Genomic DNA, 16,925 nt, shown 5'->3' with positions numbered 1-16,925 from the left:
GCGCGCAAACGCGGCCCCGACTGTCCAGCCCAATAATCACCAGTTTCGCATGTTTTCGCCGCATGCGAGGGGAGGGAGGGGGACACACCGCGCGGCGTGAAGTTTGTAAGAAGAGTTATTACTGGTTTTATACTGTGATGTGAGTATCTCGGAAGAATAACCTATTTTTAGATTTAGTTTTAAATTTAAATTCTTCATTATAGGATGATTATATGTATCGCAAATGACAGAAATGATTATTTAGTTACTAAAATTTCAACAACATCAGCACAAAATTAATATTATCCTATTCCTATGCCTAAAACCTTTGTGTCAAAGTCATGTCATTTAATATTTAAAAAAAAACATAAAATAGAAAAATAGGGTTGACCTGAACATCGACACCTTTAGGGCCATATCGATTGAATAATCGTCGAATTATAATCGATTGGAAAGTTATCGATGATAAGATATAAAATTTTATAAAATAGTATAGTATAACGATACAAGCGCGGAAAAAGCATGTTTGAAACGAGAGGCGATAAATATTATTTAGACACGACCAAATCGAAGGGAGTGTTTTAGATCGACACGAGTTACGATTTTCCTTTCCGCACGTGTATTGTACGACGCACGTACGACGTCTTTCAATACTCTGAAATTTTGACCTGACAAAAAATGAACCACTTTGCGCACTATCTGTACTAAAAAAAAACAATAATAATAGGTACTAAACTTATCTATCTTTTTTAATCCTAAGATTTGCTTGCCTGTCTATACACAATAATATCCCTATATGGGATATTATTGTAGTAAAGTAAAGTAAAATTCTTTATTTGCATTAAATGTAAGTAAAATAAAATAAAATGTGGTTAAAAATAGGTATTATAATAATAGCAAGTATCACACATTTAGCCTTATTTATTGCATGTAAAAATTTCAACTTAAAACTAAAATATTTATTTACATTTCATGCATCAACACAGAAATGAAATTAGATTACAATAGTAAAAAGTACATACAAAAATTTAAATTGAAAAATAAATATATATAATATAATGTCATTAGTCAGTTTGGTAGTCAAAAAATTCCTTAATGTTGTAAAAATTATTATTCAATAGCCAATCATGCAATGTCCGTTTGAATATTTTTATGTCAGAAATTTCTTTAATATCTATATTATGTTCTTTTCATAACTTTTACAGTACCTTTTAGTTTTATTTAGTGAACGTTTATTTTGTACATAATTTTATTAGACAATAACTTAGCTTTTTTATACTGTTATTTATAAGCATTTTATTATTTAGTTATATTGTAATCTGAGTATTGTCAAATAAATTAAAATTCAGTACTGTACAGTACAGTACATATATATGTAGACTGACGCGGTCGAATTTTTTGAACTTGAAATCACTGTGTGATATGATTTCATTTCTCAGAACGTGTTAAGATAGTTTAGTAATATATTTTCCGTCGAGGATAGCAACCAAATAAAAGCAATTAATCTTATAAAAGTACTAGGATTACAATCTTATATTATCTCCACTTAATACCCAACGATAAAAATCTAATGCATAATAAAAAAATATTCAATATATGCCTTATTATTTTAAAGTAGAGTGCTTAATTCAGTAAGTATTGACCATTTTTATTGAGTAGAGTAGATATTCCCTCACGTTCAAATAGTGTGTTGTAGTTGTACACATATTTGAACTAGAAGCATGTTATTTGACAGTACAGGCACTCGAGTGTTCAGAGGTGCACGCGTTTATGCGAAACCGGTAATCAAACGGAAATATAACAAATGAAATACAGTTGAAGCAAATAAATATTTTTAAGTTGTTTCTTGTGATGCGGTGAAGTTTATGATTATTGCTACTTCAGTATATAGGACCCCAGGTGAGATAAAAAATACGTTTTATAAAACAGAACTAATGCAAAAAAAATACTTCGCTGATAATATTAAATACATGTGCAATTCTTTTTAACTGTTCTGCTTTGGTGAGCTATTATTACAAAATTATTCGAACATATTTTGAGTAAAGTACAGTGAGCACGTGAGCAGAGCTACTTTTGGCTTGCATACATCATAAATCTCAAAACTACAATAAATATTTAAAGAATTGTTGCTGTAAAGCAGTTTTTTTTTAGTAAGTTATAATAAATACCTTGTATACTGTATCGACTTGCAGGGTATTTTTATAAATCTAAAACAGGCCTAATCATTTCTATTTACGAAAAAAAAAATATCGATAATAAAAATAATAACTTTATTTATTATTTTATTTTATTTTATTTTATTCAGAAAAACCAACAGCTTAAATATCTAAAACTAAGTTAGCAAAAATGTGTATCTGAAAAGCCAATTACAGGTTTCCACAGATAGGATGCGAAGGTAATTTACAGGCTAGCACAAAACAATCAGAGATTAATGAGATAGCAGCGTCAGGACATGCCACGGAAAAATAATGAGGTATTGATTTGATACATATTAAACTTATTAAAAACGAGACCTACCTTAGTCTTCTGCTGGCGGGGGAGCAAAGAAACTAGATACTATAAGGTTCTTTACTAATGCGGGTTTCATTAGGTGCAGATCCAAATGATCATTGTTATGACACAGCTCATTCATCGACCTCGCTGCTCGGATAAAGTATGAATTTTTACGATAGTTGGTTTTGGTCGGTGGAAGAGACAAAGGTCGGTAATGTCTAGAGGTAACAGCTCTAGGGACCCGATAATTGATATTTTTAACCAGTTCCGGGCTATCAACAGACCCAGTCATGATTTTAGTTAAATATACCAAATCAGTAACTTTTCTTCTCAAATCTAAGGGGAGAAAATGATGTCTTAGTTTTGTATTGTAAGAATTTTAAAAATTTTCTTTGTATAGACTCAATGCGCTTAATATAGATGTCGTAACATGGATTCCACACAACGGATGCATACTCGAGGATTGATCGCACAAATGAACAATATAAAACTTTAATAGGTTTTACATTATTAAATTTAGATGTTGACCTCATAATAAAGCCTAGAGACCTGGAAGCTTTCTTTACTATTTTATCTATATGTATATCAAATATCAGTTTTGGGTCTTGATAAAGGCCTAAGTCCCTAGTAGACAGTGAGTTACTTATACTAGCGGAGTTGAGGGAGTAATTAAATAGAATCGGGTTGGGTTTGCGAGTAAATGACATCGTATGGCACTTTGCCACATTAAGATCCAGTCGGTTTTCCACACAATAATTCGAGAACCTGTTTAAATCATCTTGCAGTAGCAAGCAGTCGGATACATTCTTGATGGATCTATATATCTTGGTGTCATCGGCATAAAGAAGAAATTGAGAATATTTAAAAATGGAACGGATATCATTGATGAATATGACAAATAGCAAAGGGCCTAACAAAGATCCTTGCGGCACACCCGAGGGAATACCAGCCCAGGAGGAAGTATAGCCATTTACTGCTACCGCTTGAGATCGATTTTGAACATATGAAGTAAACCATCTAAAAAGATTTCCATGGATGCCACATGTTAATAACTTCTGCATTAGTATTTGATGGTCTATTCTATCGAACGCTTTACTGAAATCAGTATATATGGTGTCTACTTGGCCACCAGACTCCATTTTGCATGAAACATAATCACAAAATGTTAATAAATTAGAATCTGTCGACTTATTTTTTACAAAACCATGCTTTTCAGCTATAAAGGAAATTTTTAGAGTTGAATAAACTTGGCTGTGAACTATTTTTTCTAGTATTTTGGCAAAAATGCATAACTTAGATATTGGCCTGTAGTTTTTTACATTGGATCTGTCACCGGACTTATGTACGGGGGTAACAAAAACTGATTTCCAAAGTTTAGGGACAGTTCCTTCAGCCAGAGATCGACGGAAAATAATACAGAGAGGTTTCACGAGACTTTCAGCACAGTTTGATATGAGTATAGGCGGCAGAAGGTCGGGGCCTGCACCTTTATTGACATCAACTGACTTTAGCAGTTTAAGGACTTCGCTAGGGTTAATTTCAATGTCGCATATACTATTACTGGTAGTGGTAGGTTCTGTTATAGATAAAACGCCATTAGAGCTACTACGAAGAAAGGTAGTTTCAAAATAGTTGGCAAATAAATTACATACAGATTCGCCAGTGTCTGCTTGGATAGAGTCATACTTCATTACTGCTGGAAGGCCGAGAGACCCTTTACTAAGCGATTTTGTGTACGACCAAAAACACAATTTTGTTAACACAAGGCATTCGCAACGCTATACCTTTTAAATAGCTAATAAGTGTTGAAAAATATATATATATATAATGTATATTATAACTTCTGAATCTTCTGATTTAAGATGAAACAGAACCAAATACACCTCTCGACAGTTTCTTCTCTGATTTTTGAAACAATATTTTAAACTAAAACCGAAATAAATTACACATATGAAAGAAAAAGTGACCAAGACTTTGAGATAGCTCAAGTTGAAATAATTTTAATAGAATGTAATTTGACTTTTGTTTGTTAGAATATTTTAAACCAATACGAATCGCATCAGCATTGCGATACAGCGAGGAAATGTCGCCAGTATCTTTGGTACACTTGGTACAATGCCTCAAGGGCCTGTTTTAGACATTAGCTAGCTTTTGAGGTTAGTCTTAGTTTTATACAATTTAATCGGTTTATTTTGCTTTTTTGATATTCATAATTTGTTTCATTTTTTTTTAAGAATTAGTTTTGTTTTGTTCTTATCGCTAGAGTCCTTCGAAGTTCTAAAATAGTGTAATAAGAGGCATGATATTCAAAACAATTATCGACAAAAAGCCTAAAAATCAAAATTGTTTCACATAGCTTCATTATATTTTCATATTTCGTCAACCAAATCACGATTGGTTAAGTTTTGGAGGAGGAAACACAGGCCATTTAACAGATTTTTCAGAAAAACTAGGATTCAGTTGTTTTCGAACGCTAAATACATTGGGTTACTTAAGTAAGTAAAGTACCTATATTCTAACGCAAAAGGTACCAGACTGTCACCTAAGAATAAAGACACCTAAAAAGATTACTGTATCAAGTTACGACCAAAATTATCAATATATTAGTAAGCGAAAATGTGGTACTTTTTATTAAATTGAAAGTAGCTCCTGTTGCATTTTAATGACTGAAATATCGAGTGTATAGTAAAATTTATAAAAAACATGTTTAGTTAATAAGTTAATTTAATGAATGGCCATTCCAATCAAGAGAGCAAAAACTTACACTAATCAACTAATTAACTAATAGAGGTATGGCCATTTTTTGTAATATACGGCTGTTTGCAATTTCATGACAAAACACAAATTCGTCCATTTATGTTGAAAGAAAGAGAAATATAATACACACATAGTCGTCATAGTAAATTATTTTTCATAACAAACATTTAAAATAAACAAAGATCTGTAAGTTAAAAGTTAAAACTAACATTCTTGCTATTAATCATTTATTATAAAAAAAGTGTTCAAAAGTACTCAATTTAGCTAATCTGAAATGGCAATTCTTTAAAACTTATCACTAACTGAACCTTTATGTTAGCTACTTTATTACTTTTATTTCAAGGTAAAATAAGTATAATGTGCATTTCACGTCAACTCGTATAAAAAAGAAGTATATCTTAAAGGTTATTTTTGTTGTTAAAAACTTTTTGTATCAATGTACATATAACTATTTGTTTCTCGTTTATTATAAATAATCACGAAACTGGCCGGGTTCCCGAGTCCAATAGTCCAATAGTAAAAATCAAGACCATTTAAAACAATTAAACCCCCGAGGATACAAAATTACAAAACCAGTCCCTTGTTACATTTCTTTCTTTGAATCTTCCGAGAGTTCCGAGTACTGAGAAATATAAACTGGAAACCAAATTGCTTAAAAAAATCATTCAAAGACAACTTTTATACCATACATTGCAAATAAAAAATGACAATTTTTTCGGATTTTTCTTAAGTAAATAAAATATTGATTTTATTCGTATAGTAAATTTTGATTTCAATAGGTATTTCAATCTTTGAAATGTATACAAATAAAATATAAGTAACCTTAAGTCCCTAATTCGAAGAAGCATTTCAATAGATCTTAGATTACATTATTGCATGCTGTGCCTAAATCACGATTTTCTTAGTAGTGTTTATGTTTCTTTATGCAAAAAGTATAAATTTATAAGTTCATTTGGTTTATTTTGATAAGGGTAACCAACCAGCCGTAAATAAACACAAAGAATCAAGCGTATGTGATAAAAATAAAATAAAAACAAACATGACGCATTCCGTTGCCACAGTATAAGGATATATCAGTAGTTAATCTCCGGCAGCGGCGGCGCGGTCGTTACTACTGCGCAAGGTCACGCAGGGTTGTACAACGTTACTATAATCGACTTCGTACAATGTAAGTTGTTGTAAATCTAATAGGTACTATTAACTGTAAGTAGGTTTTAGTATAACAATACCACGTCATGACACCACATTAGTCAGTATTGAAGATACAAAAAATCATTATAAATATATTACTCTCATACGCGCAATAGTAGATTGTGTAACAATAATTGCAAAAGCGTTAATTTAAGTGTTCATTTTATATGTTTTCTCTAGAATACACCCAATCCATCACAATAAAAAAAAGATTCGTTTGAACTAGAAACGTAGGTACCTACTGTCCTACTCGTATTAGTAACTGTGTATGGCGCTATGCTAGTACCAACGCTCTTTCTACCTTTTTATCTAATAAAGATTCAAGTACGTATTTGTTTCTTAAATACTGACGAAATCATATTTACATAAAATGTTTGAATAGATGTTTGCACAATATTTAAGTAGGTACCAAACTTTCGAGCTAGATAGATCGCAGCATCTACCTAAATGTCGTTACAGATAAATCCTTATTGATTTTAATGTGTCATTCTAGCTTTAAATCTCACTTTTACGCCATTTACGTAAGCAATAATGTACCTAACACTGCAAATATATAACAACCACTTACTTTTCTGGGTGTCTAGGAATTCTAAAGAATGACATTTCCGCATTTTGAGAACTTTCCATACACCCATAAACACTACAGTAACGAAAATATGTCTTCGGTGCTGACGTCATTTTCTCCCGAACTCAACACGTCAACACAGCGCGCAAACGCGGCCCCGACTGTCCAGCCCAATAATCACCAGTTTCGCATGTTTTCGCCGCATGCGAGGGGAGGGAGGGGGACACACCGCGCGGCGTGAAGTTTGTAAGAAGAGTTATTACTGGTTTTATACTGTGCCGTTGCATTCGTCCGTTTATTAAGCTGGACACCGGAAAGGATTTGGTTTGACTAAGTAAGTACTTAAGTAGATAGTGGAAGTATCTACTTTGTTATGTCTACTATAAAATTATATTGCATAGAGCTACTTAACATAGTTATAATAGATAACTGTATCATATCATTCATGGTACATTCAACTAAGCAACTGTGTAATCAGAAACATAAAATACCTATACTCAATGCACTTACAAACACGTGTTGCTTTAGAGTCACTCCTACGCAAATTATTATCCTTAAAATAATCTGTAAGCATTCCAAACACAAAACGCTACTTCATGAGTTTGAATTATGTAGTACGCGATCGTAGTAGTAGGATTACTGGCGCCGTCTAAGTGGATTTGCTGACATCTCTAACTGCACAGTGCAAATTCAATCGAGTGGGTGGAAAAACCTGAAACTAAAGTATCCATATAGAAACATATAGAAAAATGTATGTTTGCCGCAGCTGCAGAGTCGTTACCACTGACAAAAATTACTACTTTTTCCCCTTACTAGCTCGGAAACACGTATTTTGTCCTTCAATACCAGCGGGTAAAAACGAATTTTATCCACTAGTGGGTAAAGTAATTTGACTTTGAATAAAGTCAAATTAACTGCTTTAAAATTGATAAAAGTAGGTGAATCTAGTAATAAAGATGATTTACCACCTGTGGAACTACTGGAAGCAGTGATAAACGCATTTTTTGCGTTGTAGTTTCCTCGCTATAATAAGGGGAAAAGTTTTGTATTACACTCGGGTGCAAATGTATTTTACTTCTCGTGTATTAAAAAACTCGCAAGTTCAGGATTCTATTCTCGAACCACTCGCTTCGCTCGTGGTTCAACTATAGAATCCTTTCACTTGCTCGTTTTTCAATTCCACACTCGGCGTTAAAATACAACTTTGCCCCCTTGTATAACAAATAACTATTTCCCCTTACTAGCTCGGAAACACGTGTTTTGTCCTTTAATACCAGCGGGTAAAAACGCATTTTATCCACTAGTGGGTAAAGTAATTTGACCTTGAATAAAGTCAAATTAACTGCTTTAAAATTGATAAAAGTAGGTGAATCTAGTAATAAAGATGATTTACCACCTGTGGAACTATTGGAAGCAGTGATAAACGCATTTTTGCGTTGTAGTTTCCTCGCTATAGTGAGGGAAAAGTTTTGTGTTACACTCGGGTGCAAATGTATTTTTCCCCTCTCTGCTCGTTAAAACACGTGTTTTGTCCTTTAATCAATTCCACTAGCGGGTAAATAAACGCATTTTATCCACTAGTGGGTAACTCGTTAATTTGACCTTGAATAAAAGTCAAATTAACTGCTTTAAAATTGAAAAAGTAGGTGAATCTAGTTAATAATGATGATTTACGAGCACCCCTGTGGCTTACTACTGGAAGCAGTGATAAACGTTTTTTTGCGTTGTAGATTTCCTCGCTATAGTGAGACCAATTGGGACTTTGGAAACTTTTCGAGATGTTAAACTATTAGGCGTGCAAATGTATTTAACAATCTCGTGTTTGACAGAAAACTCGCAAAGTTCACGAGTTAGAGTTCTTATTACTCGAACCAAGTTACTCGCTTCGCTCGTGGTTCAACTATAGAACCCTCGCGACCGCATGAATGACCCATTTGACCCAATAATTACCAATCCTCGTTTGTCAATTCCACGTTTTTCGGCGTTAAAATACAACTATTGGAGTCCCCTTGTATAACAAATAACTATTACTTCTCGTGTGTTAAAAAATTCGCATCCTTTCACTTGCTCGTTTTTCAATTCCACACTCGGCGTTAACATACAATTTGATTAACGGTGCCCAGCTATGATAACAAATAACTATTACTTACATAATTAACCTACTACGTTTAGCGTTCGAGGACAACTGGGTCCCACAAGTAACATATAGTATTTATGTTTTATTTCTTGGTAAACTCTATTGCTTCACCATGCCAAGTGCATCGACTTCTCTAAAAATTCAAAATACAATGAGAATACCTTAACCACCCATTATTTAAACGAGAGGAATATTTAGGCAATTTAGAATTTTTGTAGTTTCTTGCTTCTGTTCAATTTCATTTTTGAAGGTAATAGGAAAGTATGAATCTGCAAAGAGAATCCAGCGTAGTATGAAAACTAAAAGTAGGAACGTACATAATGCAATATATAAAGAGCTTTATTGCCAATGTTGACGTGTTTCGCGAATACAATGCACGTGTAGGAAATGGAGAGTAATTTCCCATACAATGATGCCATACAAATCATACAATATACATATTTACATTATGTTGGGATTGAAAATTGTTAGAGCACAACAGTATTTCATTTGCTCAAAATGAACACTACTAGATATTATCAACATCTAGCACTTCTAATCACTAACTATTGCAAAAAAGTCTGATTGTCTACCTAAACTCATTAATGTGACTATCATGTGAGAAACGCTGTACTTACTAACTCGTTACTAAGTCGACAAAACGAAACGTTTACTTCTTATCTGTTTAATGAACCCCAGATTTGTGGCTTTAAAATTACTTCCTTATCTTTTAGTTCGGCTGGAACATCAACCTTATGCAAATGATAAATTTCAAAGCTATTTATAAGATAATGTAGCAAAAAGACTTTGAACAAAACACATATACGTGCGGTTCCCTATATTTACGAATTTAATATAAAACGAACACGTACTGTACCTAATATTATCACCATTCAAACGACCGTACTATAAGATAATTAAATTCACAGCAATTAACTCTCGAGCACAAGCGTAAGCGCTACAACTGCTTCTTGAATCAGAAATCACATTTACGAGTATACTCTAACTAAAACTTACAAATAATCAAACAATGATAATCGTGATAGTCCTTTTAGCTCTTGTCCGTGAATATTATTCTATCTATACGAGACTATTCTATACACATAACATATAGTATCTAGAACCGCGAAAATAAATATGTAGCTATCTGATATTTGAAACAATCAAAGGTATTACCTAAATTCTTTATTGAATTTTTCGTCATACTCGTTTGTATTACACATCCTACATCTACTTATATTTATAAATATTCTTTTATAGAGTAAAAAGCATTTTGCACCAAAAAAAAAACATCTCTTATTGAATTGGGTAACTTTTGTAGGTACAGTTTAGGCGCCATCCCATAAACACTCTTTGCACGTAAGGTTGTTGTTTTGATATGCAATTTTGTGTCGCTGACGAGCACTATTATTACGCAGGCAATTGATTTATATTTTATTTAACATATATTACTATTTCAAAAATACATAAACGCGGCAGTTAATATTTTCAAATTTATAAAATATTGCTTGCATGAGACAAGTATCTTTAGCCCACAAGCAGACCGTGAACATTTTTTCTGAGCCTTAAATAACAATTCGTGATCAGTTGCGTTACCCCAGAACATTTTTAACCCCCGACGCAAAAAACGAAGGGGTGTTATAAGTTTGACGTGTCTGTCTGTCTGTCTGTCTGTCTGTCTGTCTGTCTGTCTGTTTGTCTGTCTGTCTGTCTGTGTGTGTGTCTGTCTGTGGCATCGTAGCTCCCAAACGGATGAACCGATTTAGATTGTTTTTTTTTTGTCTGAAAGCTGAGTTAGTCGGGAGTGTTCTTAGCCATGTTTCATGAAAATCGGTCCACTATGTCGGGGTCGGTGGTTTTTTTCAAAATTTAATTAAATAAATAATTTTATGACTTTTATGTAATTCCCAAAAGATTTGACAATTTGTAAATACATAGGTAAAGAAAATATTCGTTCTATCTGAATATGACGATAGGTACCTACGTTAAAAATAGAGCGCTTTCGAACAACGTCCGATCCGAATCCGATAAATTCGTGAAAATAAAATTACGCACTATTATGGACTATGGACGGAAATCTGGCAGGATTTTGGAGTAGGCCCTTGAGGCAACCTGCTAAGATGCTTCTCTTATTATGATAAGAGAAGCAACCTCAGGTCTGCAAGCTGGCAGCTGGGGAGCGGGGCCAAATCGACAATCGATTATATTTTTAAGACGATACAGGACGGTTCAATTTCCATACTAACGCTCTCGACTATTTCCTCCCTGGTTTTTGAAGGTAGACTGATTTTTTCAACACAGATTATTCTATAAATTGAAATAGACATCATACACGAAATAAAAAACGACAAGGCCCAAGGCAACAATTAGTGCTTGCACCTCCTATCTCCTTTGCAGCATTACGATATAGCGAAAGACTATTTTTAACCCCCGACGCAAAAACGAAGGGGTGTTATAAGTTTGACGTGTCTGTCTGTCTATTTGTTTGTCTGTCTGTGTGTGTGTGTGTGTCTGTGGCATCGTAGTTCCCGAACGGATGAACCGATTTAAATTTAGTTTTTTTGTCTGAAAGCTGAGTTAGTCGGGAGTGTTCTTAGCCATGTTTCATGAAAATCGGTCCACTATGTCGCGGTCGGGAGTTTTTTCAAAATTTTAATTTTGTTGTTAGGTTATTAAATAACAAATCACAATAAAATAATTTGATTTGCTCCCAGTCAGATTGTTATTAATTATTAATCTTATCTGTATTGGAACGTTTTGATATTTTTATTTTTAAAGACGCTCGAGTCAATCAAAAATTTCCAAAAACGGCCTTTTTCATTATGGCGCAAAAAAAGTGATACTCAAGATTGGTAACAATTAGCCAAAAAACCTAAACGGTACGACATAGATTTGATGAAAAACGTGTGACCTGTGCCTTTAAAAAAGTAAAACAGAAAAACGTACGTCGTTTTCGTACGTGTTTTCGCTACGATCAATATGCAAATGGATAATTTAGTAGGCAAGTTTTATTTAAATCGATTAAATCGTAAATAGTGGCTTGCAGCTAAAAATAATGTTCAACTGGAGAAACCTTTTTTCGCTAGAATCTACATTTTAGTAGAAAAATTTCTTAAAAATATATTAAAATTAAACTGGTACAGATTTTTTTAATTATCCCGTTATAGTGCCCTACTGCTGGGCAAAGGCCTGTCCCCTTGATTTCCTCAACTCCCTCTGGTGTTATTTTTCCGGCCATGCAGTCACTCATAAAGGCGTCCAAGTCGTCTCACCATGCATGCGACAGACCAGACGTGGCATGCACAAATACACTTCAGCATGGCGGTTTTCTTCCCTACTTACTTTAATATGTACAGATCATTTCTGTCGTAGATCAATTTTAGCTGTAGACCACCTTTAACGACTAACTTACGAAAAACTAAAAAATGTTTACAACATGTCAGTGTGTACCTTAAACAAACCACGAAAAAAAAACCGCCTCCTAAAAATAAGCGCGTTAGAAAACACGGAGAAAAAAGAAAAAAATAATTTTACATTGCAATAATATTGATGATTAAATTTCCTACCCAAACCTTTGAAATCAGATTTCTTAAGACTATACGATACAGGTCAGTTCGAAAAACCCTCTCGACAAACGCTCATACAAACGCTCTCGACTATTTCCTCCTTGGTTTTTGAAGATAGAGCAATGATTTTTTCGACACAGATTATTATTATTTTTATCTGAGTCGGACCGTTTTGATATTTTTTGCTATTCTTATTTTAAAAGATGCTAGATCCAATGAAAAATTTCTAAAAACGGAATTTTTCAATATGGCTCGAAAAAGGGATACTCAAGATCGGTAACAATTGTCCAAAAAATCTAAACGGTCCGACACAGATTATTTCATTTTTATTCAGATTCTCAAATTTCGTTCCGTTTAAATAAGTTTTTAAGGAGGAAACAGTCGAGAGCGGAACCTCGATTTTAAAGATTTTTTTCGCAATATCTTTTAACTGAGTTGTTCTGAATGGACAATTTTTTTCGATAAATCTAGTTAATAACATTGTAATATTTAACTAAAATTCCCAAATTGAAAGGGCTCCCTTTCCTTTCCATTTTCGCTCCTGTAGCGTCTTAAATACCTAAAAGTACTTAAACACCTAAAAGTACTTAAATACCTAAAAGAACAACCAGCGTATCGTGTCATCACGCACGCACACAAGGGTAGCTTAGCTAACAACTGCGACACGGCCGGCCGCCGCGGTACGTTGCCGTATCGTGCAAATGCCACATTGAGCGGTGTAGGGTTGCCAACCGTAGGTAGTATACACAAAGACAGGAAAAATGCTCTGAGGAAAATGATATGATATATAGTATTGTAAGTAATATATTATTTTGGTTCAGCGTACTGTAATTATTTTTAATTTCTGTACCATTTTTTTTGTAGGTACTGTACTGCACACAATTACACCGTCATATTTAAAATAGATACCTAACTTAGATAAGTACTCGACACCGATAGCAATAAGAAGCTGCAGGGCAATCATGGTCGCGTGATAAATGATAAAACATCGGGCCGTCCCTATCGCACTTACAAATAGTGCGATAGGGACGGCCTGATATTTTATCATTTATCGCGCGACTATAATTGCCTGCCTGCTGTCTATAAGGCTGTCCTTTCGTCCTTCGTCCACATTAGAGATGGGCCGAATATTCGGTAAATATTCGGTATTCGGCATATTTAGTTAATCCCAGCATCTCCAGAGGTCCGACAGGTTTTTAAAATATATAAGGTCCTAATTTATTAGATGCAGATATTTTTACAGCTGATAGTACTCGGTCTCTGGAGTATATTAAACCGTGAAACATTATAGCTTTTACGATGTTTTTTTGGAGAAAACGGAAAAACAAATTTGCTACGTAAAAACACCCTGTTTATGTGATTATTAAATGAAAACTCATTGAACAGATTCTAGTACCTCTTTTACGTACCACTCAACTGTAACTGGCCACTTCAATGACATGTGCAGTTTTCCCGCCGAACCTTTACGACATTTACAACAAACAATTGTTGACATGACAGACAGTGTTACTGTGACATGTGATAATGCACCTGATGATTTTGTTTAGACGAAATTATAATTAATTTTTTTGTTAGGAAAATGAAATAAAAAAAGTTACATGAAAAGATTTCTTAATTTATATTTAAAGTTAATTATTTTAATGTAAAGTATCATGTGTTAAAATATCTGCAACTAATAAATTAGGACCTTATATATTGTTTTTTTATTCGAGGTGAGATTTTAAAGACCAGTTCTTCGAAACTTGCTATTGTCATTCTGAAATATTCTTTGAACTTCACTTCACTTGTCTTTAATGCCGCATATTTCCTTTCAAAATGAGTTCCGTCATTATTCATTTTATATATATATGGGTTGACCCAGCATCTTCTTTTCGTCTCCTTTTTTTGTCAGCGCCTCCGTAATACGAGCAAGAGCAGAATGCGCGTAATGGGATCCATGTCTGGATAAAGACTGATCGTGAAGTTCTGCACTGTGTATAGTTATCGAGGCGCGGCGACGCACCGCCAATTTTGGCGGCGCGGCGACGCGCCGCAAACCCAGAACATCATACCATAGCGCAGTGTAGATATTACATATGCCTGATAGGCAGTAAGTACTTGAGACCGATTGATTAAGACTTCGTTGTTTTTATAGAAGCAATTCTGAAGTTTTTTTATTAAAAAATAACTATAAGTAGATAATTCTATAAAAGAAAATCAGCATAATATGAAGTTCAAGCCTTTAAAGGTAGGTATGTTGTATAAATAATTGCAATAACGAGCTATTTGTCACTAATTGACATGCGTTTGTATTGTATTTGTAACGTAAAAGTTCATACTAACATTACTGACACAAACTGGAATACATTTTAACTTAATAATTACCAATTGATATCCGGTAAAGTGTTTATACAAGTGGCCGACACATCACATGTACGATTAAAATTGTCTGGCACGCTTTAATAAAGAGATAAGAATTGATAATATGCTTTCGCACAATGATATTTTATTTATACCTACCGATGTAAGGTTAAATGTTTGAACATCATATTAATCTTCAGTTACATATATACCAAACATGTACTAGTACATAGAAGTACATAGTCAAAAATATGATACAATACACATTAAACTGTTTGATAAATGAAAATGAAATATTTATTTTTCAGGTAGCAATATTACAATGCGCATATGAACGTCAAATAAAGCTACGCCGGTTCTAACCCTACACCTCAGCCTCGAGAAGATTTCAGTCCCCCATGTCAGTTTGTAATTTCAAATCTATCAATACAGAATTACAGTCGCTTACTTAGGTATCTAAATCACAACGACGACAAATAATAAAATTTTGATTATCAGTACCCATTCGGGTTTTGATCGCATGAGATAAATATTTATTATCTTTAATTCGTTAGGGTCATAACAACTAGTAGGTCATGCATGCCTCTGAAAATGACGTATTTTATACCGCATATATTTGTAGTATTTCGATACCAAATAAAAAGATTATAAAAATGTATTTACTTGAGACCCCAGCGTGCTTTGTCATTGTATCCATGAAATGCACGTGTAGGTACATTAAGAAACCCAAGTCTAAGCTTCCCCACAGACGAGTCTTAATTTTCATAATCTTAAAAAAAACTTGTATGCAATCTGACAGTTCAAACTGACACTGACAAGACACTGACAGATTTGAACTGTCAGATTGCATACAAGTTTTTTTTAAGATTATGAATTTTTAAGACTGTCTGTGGGGAGTCTAAGTATAATAACATTACAGTAAAAATAAGACAACGGATTTTTATGTAATATAGTGTTGCAATTTTATATAAGTACCTAGGAATTTAATTTCGTTTTTATACAATATTTAGTATTAATCATCCTGAGAGTAATATATTTATTGATTTTAATAAAAAAAATTAAAGTAATAATATCATGGTTCTAGTAATACTAGAGTTAAAATTTAATTGTTTCTGGACTATTAATTGAAAGTAACTATAAAAATTATTAGTATTATTGCACAGTATTCATGAAACTATTCAATTTTTTTTAATGTTGTTTAAATATTTATTATTTGGCATAGTAGGAATAAAAAACCGGCAAAACATTAAATGTGAATATAGGTACGTTTAGAAGACTACCTATAGCTATATAGTTCCTATACTTAGATTTCAGACTTAACAAAGTCATGGGCAACAATCCTCTGATCCAAATCTGTAAATATCTCAGGGTAAAGGACATTCCAGGGAGACTGCGTGTAGGTAAACTTCATACAATTTATGAAGCGGAAACAATTACACCAATGTACGTATGGGAATTGTGATATGACATGAAAGGAACTGTGAGACATCAATTCATTGCTCTAAGTGGCTAATTGAAAGATTTATACAACCGCGACTTCACTTCACTTCACTTTTTTAGTCTATGGCTACCGCGCAGTTAAGCACAATTCTGCCAAAAACGAGTATCGAACTTCACACGGCATGAGGATAGAAAATAAACATAGAGCAAAAAGATAGACTGGGTAATACCTGCAGAACAATATAAGAAAATGACAAACAAAAATTACTTATTCTAAACAAACATTCTTTTGATTATTATATTATTATAATTTAATACAAAAACAAACATTTATGTTCAACACTAAGTAAAAAAGGTGCCTTTTAAAGGACAATATTGTTTTTTGACATAAATTTACTTATAGCATACACCACTTTATTATTACTAGTTAGGTACAACAATGAAGACATATTAGTAGGTAAAGGTACATTAATATTTG

The 16,925-nt window shown here is 33.4% G+C and overlaps 1 protein-coding gene across 1 annotated transcript in view; it reads left to right on the top strand.

The window, feature by feature from the left end:
* Positions 1-1,698: 1,698 nt before the first annotated feature.
* Positions 1,699-16,925, top strand: part of LOC125232532 (b(0,+)-type amino acid transporter 1-like) — a 39,362-nt gene continuing 24,135 nt past the window's right edge. The window contains exon 1 of the mRNA XM_048138237.1: positions 1,699-1,878. The gene's annotated coding sequence lies outside the window, so the exon portion shown is untranslated. The remainder of the gene's footprint in view (positions 1,879-16,925) is intronic.

The sequence above is a fragment of the Leguminivora glycinivorella genome, chromosome 13 (genome assembly GCF_023078275.1).
Source record: "Leguminivora glycinivorella isolate SPB_JAAS2020 chromosome 13, LegGlyc_1.1, whole genome shotgun sequence".
Taxonomy (NCBI): Eukaryota; Metazoa; Arthropoda; class Insecta; order Lepidoptera; family Tortricidae; genus Leguminivora; species Leguminivora glycinivorella.
Note: the sequence above shows the minus strand (reverse complement) of the source record. Positions and strands in the feature narration are given on the sequence as shown.